Source organism: Phalaenopsis equestris, unplaced genomic scaffold (assembly GCF_001263595.1).
Source record: "Phalaenopsis equestris unplaced genomic scaffold, ASM126359v1 Scaffold000002, whole genome shotgun sequence".
Taxonomy (NCBI): domain Eukaryota; kingdom Viridiplantae; phylum Streptophyta; class Magnoliopsida; order Asparagales; family Orchidaceae; genus Phalaenopsis; species Phalaenopsis equestris.
This window is the reverse complement of record NW_018164444.1, coordinates 38,787,210-38,796,442: the sequence shown is the minus strand read 5'-3', so window position 1 is coordinate 38,796,442 and position 9,233 is coordinate 38,787,210.

Sequence of the window (9,233 nt, the reverse complement as noted above, 5' to 3'; positions counted from 1 at the left end):
CGTAGTTATCCATCTAGTCTTATTTAGGGTGATCCAAATATTTCAATTGATTTGTATTCTTTTTGTGTGAGTTGTAATGGTATTTTTGACTTAAATGACCGTTTTATTTTTCAATAAAGTAGGGATTCGCTCTCAAATTTCTCCCAAAAAGGAGAGTAAAATATGATCCACATTTAAAAAAAAAAGAATAAAGAAAAGAAAAAAAGTGTTTGTGAGTGAAAAAAATATTACATCAGGAATCCATACGTAGTCATGCGTCCGTACTTCAATGAAATTGTCATGTATAAGCGGCGGACCAACTGAATAAAAACTGAAAAACTCTATATTTTAATGCATGACCCTGTCCGACTCATCATTATTTAAGTGAGATTGTGGCGGTTTATGTGTTTTTGCAAGTTGGGTTGTGTTATTGAGGTGTTATTGTGAAATTATTTGATTGGTATTGTGGCGGCTCAGTGGTAGTACTCAAGTGATGTTATTTCATTGTTATTGTGACGTTATTAATGTGTTATTGCAATATTAGTGTGACGTTATGAAAAAATACCACATAATTCCACAATAACAACTCAATGACGTCAGAATAATATCATAATAACACCGTAATAACACATAAATATTAGAACATATGTTGTGTTATAGTGTTATTGCGGTATTATTTTGGTGTTATTATGAACACCATAATGACACCATAATAACACCACAATAATACTATAATAACACCATAATAATACTGAAATAACACCAGTCGAATATCACCACAGAATTGCCGCAATACCACACAAATAACCCTCAAATAACACTTCAATAAACATTTGAAAATTTGCTTTCATCAGTTAATATTAATAGATTTTTTTTTTATGTCATTTAGAGATTTGGCCGTTATAAAAGGAAATATAAAGATGTAGAAGCTCCATATGTAGATATGTAAGAATTATGTGGTACTTATGTTATGTATATTTTATTTTTGGGCATTTACATACATACCACCCAATTCTTGTATTTACATATCTAGCACTTATAATTTAACTTTTACATTTACATCACTAAAATTGTTTATATCTCGTAAAAAATACTATCATTTTAATTTTCAAAAATTGAAATATACCTTTTCATCCATAGGGCCAATGTTGTGTATGAAAAAATTGATATTTGGGTGTTAGATATGTAAATACATAAGAATTGAGTGGCATGTATGTAAATCTTCCTTTTATTTTTGGATAACTAATAGTCGAACTCAAATAAGACCATAATAATATCATAATAACACCTCAATAATATCAAAATAATACCACAATAACACCATAATAACAACATATGTTCTGATATTTATGCTCTGTATATTTTCATTTTGGGTATTTACAAACACACCAACCAATTATTGTATTTACATATCTAACACCTATATTTTTATTTTTCATATTTATATTACCAAAAAAAATTATATCACACAAAAAATTCAATCATTTTAAGTTTTAAAACTTGAAATAAGCCATTTCAACCATATGATCGATGGGTGTACGAAGAAAATGATGTTTAGGTGTTAGATATGTAAATACATAAGAATTGAGTGGTATGCATGCAAATTGTCTATACACCACAATAACAATCACAATAGCATCACAATAACTTCAATTTACAATAACATCACAATAATACCTCAATAACGTCACAATAATACCACAATAACATCTCAATAATGTCACAATAACACTAAAATAATATATGTCAAATACCACCACAGAACACCAGAGAACCGCGTCAATATGAATCAAATAACATCATAATTAAAACTCAATAACTCCCCAATAGCACCACAATACTACTACAATAATATTATAATAACAATAAAATAACACCAGTCGAATATCATCATAGAACTACCGCAATACCTTTAAAATAACACTCAAATAATACCTCAATAAACATTTAAAAATCTCTTTCAATCAATTAATATTAGCATATTTTTTTAATGTAATTTAGAGATTTGGGTGTTATATAAATAAATAAAAAAACATAGATACTCTATAGGTATAAATGTAAGAATTATGTGTTATTTATGTTTTGTATATTTTCATTTTGGGTATTTACATATATACCACCCAATTCTTGTATTTACACATCTAGCACATATACTTCAATTTTTACATTTATATCACCAAAAATTTTTATGCCAAATAAAAAATAACATCATTAAAATTTTTAAAAATTAAAATAAACCTTTTCAATGGCTTGTATAATACATAAGAATTGAGTGGTATGTATGTAAATATTCAGTTTATTTTTTGATAACTAACATTTGAATACTACCACATCCGCCACAATGCTACTCAAATAACACAATAATAATACCTCAATAATAACTTAATAACACAACAATAATACAACAATAACACTATAATAACACTTAAATATCAACAATCAAATATCACCACAGCCATCACAATACCACTCAAATAACATCATACTAATACCACAACAACACCTCAATAACACAACAATAATATCTCATAACACCATATAACACCGTATGTTCTGATATTCATGTTTTGTATATTTTCATTTTAGACATTTACATACATACCACTCAATTATTTTATTTTCATGTCTAGCGACTATACTTCGATTTTTATACTTATATCACCAAAAATTTTTATATCACATAAAAAATGTCATTAGTTTAATTTTTAAAACTTGAAATAAACCTTTTCATCCATAGAGTCGATGTCGTGTATGAAAACATTAAAGTTCAGGTGTTAGATACGTAAATACATATGAATTGAGTGATATGTATGTAAATCTTTCTTTCATTTTTCGATAACTAACACGACACGACTCGTAAAAACATCTAAACAGTCGCAATATCACTTAAATAACATCGGGTCCGACCGGACCATGCACTAAAATACAAAACTTTACATTTTTGCTATTGATGTAATATTCTTTAGTGAGAGAGAGAGAAATTGTGATTCTATATGGGATTGAAATTTTGTTGACTTGTTCTTCTGCCATCCATCCATTGAAAGGTTCTCGTATAGATCTGCCACGTGGGAAACGTGCTATCTTTGCATATCATGACGTGGACGCTCTTATCTATAACGGGGATGACCTTTCATTTTTTATTTTTTTTATTAAATTATATTAATTAATTTATGTGGCTCTTTTGATTTCTTAAAATTAGAATTATTTATCATGACGTTGACGTTAATCGCGACGGTCTTATCTATAACGTGGATGACCTTTCATTTTAATTTTTTTTATTAATTTATATTTATTAATTTATGTGGCTCATTTTTTATTTATTAAAATTAGAATTATATATAACTTTTTTTTTTTTGCAAAATTATTATTTTCTTATTTATTTGCATTTCGATTAAATACATCTAATTTCTAATTTCTCTAAGAATTATAACAAACATTTAAGTATTTCTATATGTTTATGACTAAAATATTTTAGAAATAATAATTAAATTCAAAATTTTCATTTATAAATATATAAAAATCATTTGATATGTAAGCTATGAAGAAATAAAATTAGAGTTGATTTAAATTTGCGTTATATATATATATATATGATTAAATGAGGTCTTATTTGGATTTGATGATAGGAGTAAGTACAAAAGTTAAATTGCCTTATTATTATAGATAGAAATTAAACTTGATAACGCGTATATTAGATTTTAAATTTGTAGAGTTTCAGTTTGATTTGATTTAGCCTAATTTATTATATTAAGAAAAAAATATGTATGAATAATATATTTAAAAATAAACCTTTATTATTGAAAATGAGTCACACTATGTTTGCATTATCTTTTAAATGGAAAATTATTCTGTTAGGACTCATAAAATAAAGAACCATTTAGAGTCCAATGAGATCACGTCACGTGGTGATGCAAAAAAAAAAAAAAATCATCGGTCCGATAATACAAGAGAATATTCCTCCAGTGTTATTTTGTGTTATTCATGTGTTATTGTATGTTATTCAGGTGTTATTATGTTATTAAAATATTCACGTTATTATAATAACAAATTAACACATCAATAACACTTGAATAACACACAATAATATCTGAATAACACAAGAGGAATATTCCCTGATGTTACCAGTAAGATTTTTTTTTTATGTCACCGCCACGCGGCATGATTTCATTGGACTCCGAATAATTCTTTGAGTTAGCAGTCCTGACAGAATAATTTTACTTTTTAAATAACTGTAACATGTCATTAAAGCTGAAGTATGTAATTCAGGTAGAGTCATGAGAAATAATAAATATAAGTGAATTTTATATGCATAGCACGCTATTCTTATGTTATATTAAATAATTTGAAGGTTGGTATGTGGAAACCCAATTGTCTAGTCTAGTTTTGACTTCTCTCAAAACTTTCTCAATAAAAGAACATACAATTTTATTTAGTGTGATGAAAAAAAAGAAAAGATTTAGCTTTAAATGCCTTGTAATATTCAAATTGATCACATACATCCACGGTCTAGTTTATATATATAAAAAAAATATTATTTCAAATCATATTATCTCTGTCATTACAAAAATATAATTTGAAATAGTGCGATAAAATTTGATGAACATTCAAAGAAAAAGCTCCTCAAACGTTTCTCTTCATAAGACGTTTCTGCCTCTGATAGTCTCAACGATGTGAAATATATCTACGATAAAGTTTTAGTCTTTGGTTAGATTTTCAAGGTAAGTGATATCATATATGTGTGGTTATGTAAGCTTCAATACATGATTTGAAACAAGAACCCAAAACTCAGCATGATGTTGGCATCACATTCATATTATGAATATGTTAGAGTCTTCTTTGGACCTCTTTTGAACCTCGTTGGGATTTTCTTTCAACCTTATTTGAATCTATTATGAATAAGATTCAAATAATATTCAAACATAGTTCATATAAGATTCAAAAAGGTTCAAAGTATTTTTAACCCAGTGCAAACTTCAGTGATAATCGATTTAAGGTTTTAAGTATTTTCATCAAAGAAGGAATTTATGAGGATGAGCACGAGTAAACAAATAGATAACCACAAAAACTCAGATAAAACTTTCAAGAATGCACACTTGGAAAAATGAATTTAAGGAATGCACTTAGAAGATATTGTGCAAAAGTTAGGTTTATGTTGCCTTATAGATAAGATTCTCCTCAACCTTGATAAATACAATATAATTTTTATTGACATATTTGGCTTGGATGTCAAGGATAGTGTCTTTTTAGATACCCATTAGGCAGCTTGTCTTGCGAGAAGATAGTAAAAGGACAAAAGAATGACACAATTATCTATTAGTTCAATACACTGAAGAATAATGCCATAGCCCAATATATTATAATTGGATAAGCCATCATTATAGAACTAAATTTAACAGGCCAATTAAAGCTAACGAGTATGTTTAATGAGTTCCAAGGATATTGAGCTTGAAAAGTAGCAATGTGCTCACAAAAAGTGATTTTTTTCTATTGTTGACAAGTAAAGTTGTAAATGATGATCATTGTTCTAAATTTAAAACTATATTTTTATTTATATGGGAAAACATTAACTTTTAACTTATTTCTTACATAACATTTTTTTTTGCTTATGCATAGAACTAAAGAGAGCTTTTATAAGTTGATTACCGGAGTGCCCTTTATTGTATTCGCAATAGATATTTCATGTATTCAAACATTGTTCAAATAATATTTGATCTATGTTTAAATTTTGCTTGAAACTTATTTGAATCATGTTCAATATATATTCTAGCAATTATAAAATCTTGCTTTAACTTCAATTGAACGGGATTCCAACCTCCATTCCAACCTCGCCAAATCGAGTTTTAAACCTTGAAAAAGGTTTGAACATGTATCAAATATCATTGGAACAAATAAGTTTCAAATATGATCTAAATCTTGTTTTAGAATAGTTCTAACCTATGCATATAGAGGCTAACTTTAAGTAAGTAGTTTATAATTAATTAAAATTAGAAGTATATTATGATATTGTTGAATCCTAATTTGTCCATGAATAACACCCTAGAAATAGAATATATATATATATATATATATATATATAGATGGATATTTCATAGCCTTTAAAACATCAAAAGTGGAATGAACATTAATGTGCCAAGTCTTAGTCATAAACTGATTTTTCTATTTATAGTGGAGATGGTATTAAATTTGTTCCCCTATTTTAAAAAGGTCCATACTAGAGTATTTCTTGTATTTTGCATAATGAGCTTGTCGTTTGGTTACCTTATGGCTCAGTCAAATAAGCTTAGTTGGATTTGGGTCGACAGGATCAGCTCGGCTAACAGAGTTTTAATTTTTATGTGGATATCATTGATCCCTGATAAGGAGCTAGAGAAATATCAGCTAATTCTAACCTTTTAAATATAGATAGAGACATCACATTAGCTCAGTCAAATAAGCTTAGTTGGATTTGGGTCGACAGGATCAGCTCGGCTAACAGAGTTTTAATTTTTATGTGGATATCATTGATCCCTGATAAGGAGCTTCTAGGGCTTCCATGGGATGGTTAGAGATACTATGGAACCCAATCTTCCCTTGGATTGACTATGCCAGATGGTAGACTTATTTCATTTGGTAGGTTTTCTTATAATAGTTGGCTCAGACATACATTCGACTTGCATTTGGTTGAATGACTTGGGCTTAGGCCATCCTGTCATCTTTTTGTCCGTCTCGTGACTTGTTCAATTCTGGCCTTGCTGGCTTGGCTCAGATAGTTTCACTTAATTGGATAAGTGGGCTTCATGCTATTTTGGTTGTGTGGTTGCGTTTACCACGCTATTCTCTTATGAACCGCTAGATCTCCTTAAGCTCAGTGCTGACACATTCTAATTGTCCATATTTAATTTATCTAATTCTCTTATTTTTGAAAGCAACTTTACGATAAGAACAAGAGAGTTTATTACAATATTAGATCACATTTATTATTAATTAATGAGTAAGAATTCAACTCCCATGGGTTTTGTGCCTAGGCATGATGGGACTCCATCTCTTGCCTAATTTGCTATATTTCTTTGCACTTTTAAGTCAGACAATTTTGGAGTGTTGTGACAGAGAATGTATCAAAAAACTTAGGTGATATCTCAAATAAAGATCTAATCCATTTTTTCATTGTGAAACCGAAATTTTTACTTTGCAATTGGTTTTCCATTTGCAGTACCACTTCTTCCATAGATTTATCATTGTTAGAGTCCGGTGAATATGAAGGTCTATAGTTTGTTGTCCGATGGATATGAAGGTCTATTTTGTGTTCCCCTGATTATTCCAACTTCCATTAGGATTTGCATGAGTATTTTCCAATTTTTGGTTTTCACCGTCAGTAGTATGATTCCAATTAAAATTAGGATGGTTCTCCCAACCTGGGTTATAAAAGTTAGAGAACAGGTTGTTTATGGTATTTAAAGCATCATATGATAAGTTAGAATCAACCATATGCCCTAATGAACTTTCCTCACTTACTGGAGTGAGTTGAGGCTGATTCATTTCAATTTGGTCCAACTTCCTTGATATTGTGGCAACTTGAGATGCAAGAATTGTAATCACATCTGAATTATGAACAATGGATACTTTTTTAAGCTTTACCCTTGTAGAGGGCCATTAAAATTCGTTTACAGCCATATTTTCAATTAACGCATACGCTTCATCAAATAGTTTTGGCATTAATGATCCACCAGCAGCAACATCAATTATAAACCTAAGGGATTCTACTAACCCATTATAAAAAGTTTGAAAGATTAAGATTAACCAATCAGGCAATGCATGATGTGGACACTTTCTTAGGAGTTCCTTAAATCTTTCCCAGGCTTCGTATATTGATTCCCCTTCATATTGACAAAATGAGATAATATCTTTTCTAAATTTAGTAGTCATTGAAGGTGGAAAATACTTAGTTAGGAATTTCCGAGTTAACTCCTCCCAATTTTTAATAGAGCTAGTTGCTAATGAGTATAACCACATTTTAGCCTTATCCCTAAGTGAGAAAGGAAAAAGCCTTAGTCTGACAGCATCGTCTGACATACCGTTATAACGAAATATAACACAAAGTTCTATAAAATTTGATAAATGTAAATATGGATCCTCCGAAGGAGTTCCCCCAAATTGATTGTTCTGCACCAATTGGATAATCTCATGATTTATTTCAAACGAGTCAGCTTCTATGACAGAGTTTTGTATACTTGAGTGAATTTCATATGTCGTAGGATTTACGTGATCCCTCAATGAAGTATTATGATTTTCCAAGTTATTATTTTGAAAGTTTTCCATTTCCATTTCTACTTTTTTAAGTCCTCTTTGTATTTTTATTTTTTTATTTTTTTCAAACTCGGGATCATAAGGCACAAGTCTGCAGATCCTTTGTTTCGCATACACAACACAATAAAAAATACATTAACAATTAAAAAAATAACAGATGAAATATATTCAACACAAAAAAACATTTTAATTTTTTTTCTCAACACTTTTTCATATAAAAACACTTTTCACACAAAATAATTTTTATGACACTACAGTTTTCCAAGTCTAAGCCTAGTTACTTCAACTAAAATTCTCCTAAAGTTCTTACCGAAGCTTCCCCAATAACGACGCCAAAAACTTGAAAGTGACTTTATATATGCTTAAAAATACAAGAATTTGGCACCACTACTAGAAGATTTAAATCCCCGGCAATGGCGCCAAAAAATTGACAGTGACTTTTTTATATACGTAAAAATACAAGAATTTGACACCACTACTAGAAGATTTAAATCCTTGGCAACGACGCCAAAAACTTGATGCGACTTTTAATATGCAAGAATTTATGAACCCATATTTATATATTTATAATGATTTTGTAAAGTCACAATTTCAAACCTCAAGTGACACATGGCTCTAGTGGAGTCCTGTTTATTGATCCCACAAGGAAGTGAGGTAAGAGGTCCTTAGTCAAGTTCTAATCTACTCTATTAGTCCTTAGTTTGGGAGTGCGATTTATAAGGTTTTACTAACAGATACTCCTAAATGTAAGTCTTAAACTTAACACAACTAATAAATACTCCTAAATGTAAATATTAATTCTAAAGATAACCCTTTTTGGATGAATTGGTTTGGAGAATTTTGAGATATTAAAAACTACTATTATTATGTAATGAATTGGATAATGTAAAGGAATGAGATGCATTAAATATTGTATGTGCCAAATAGGAGCAATCATATTCTTTACCCTTTGGTCCAGGCATAAAGAACAT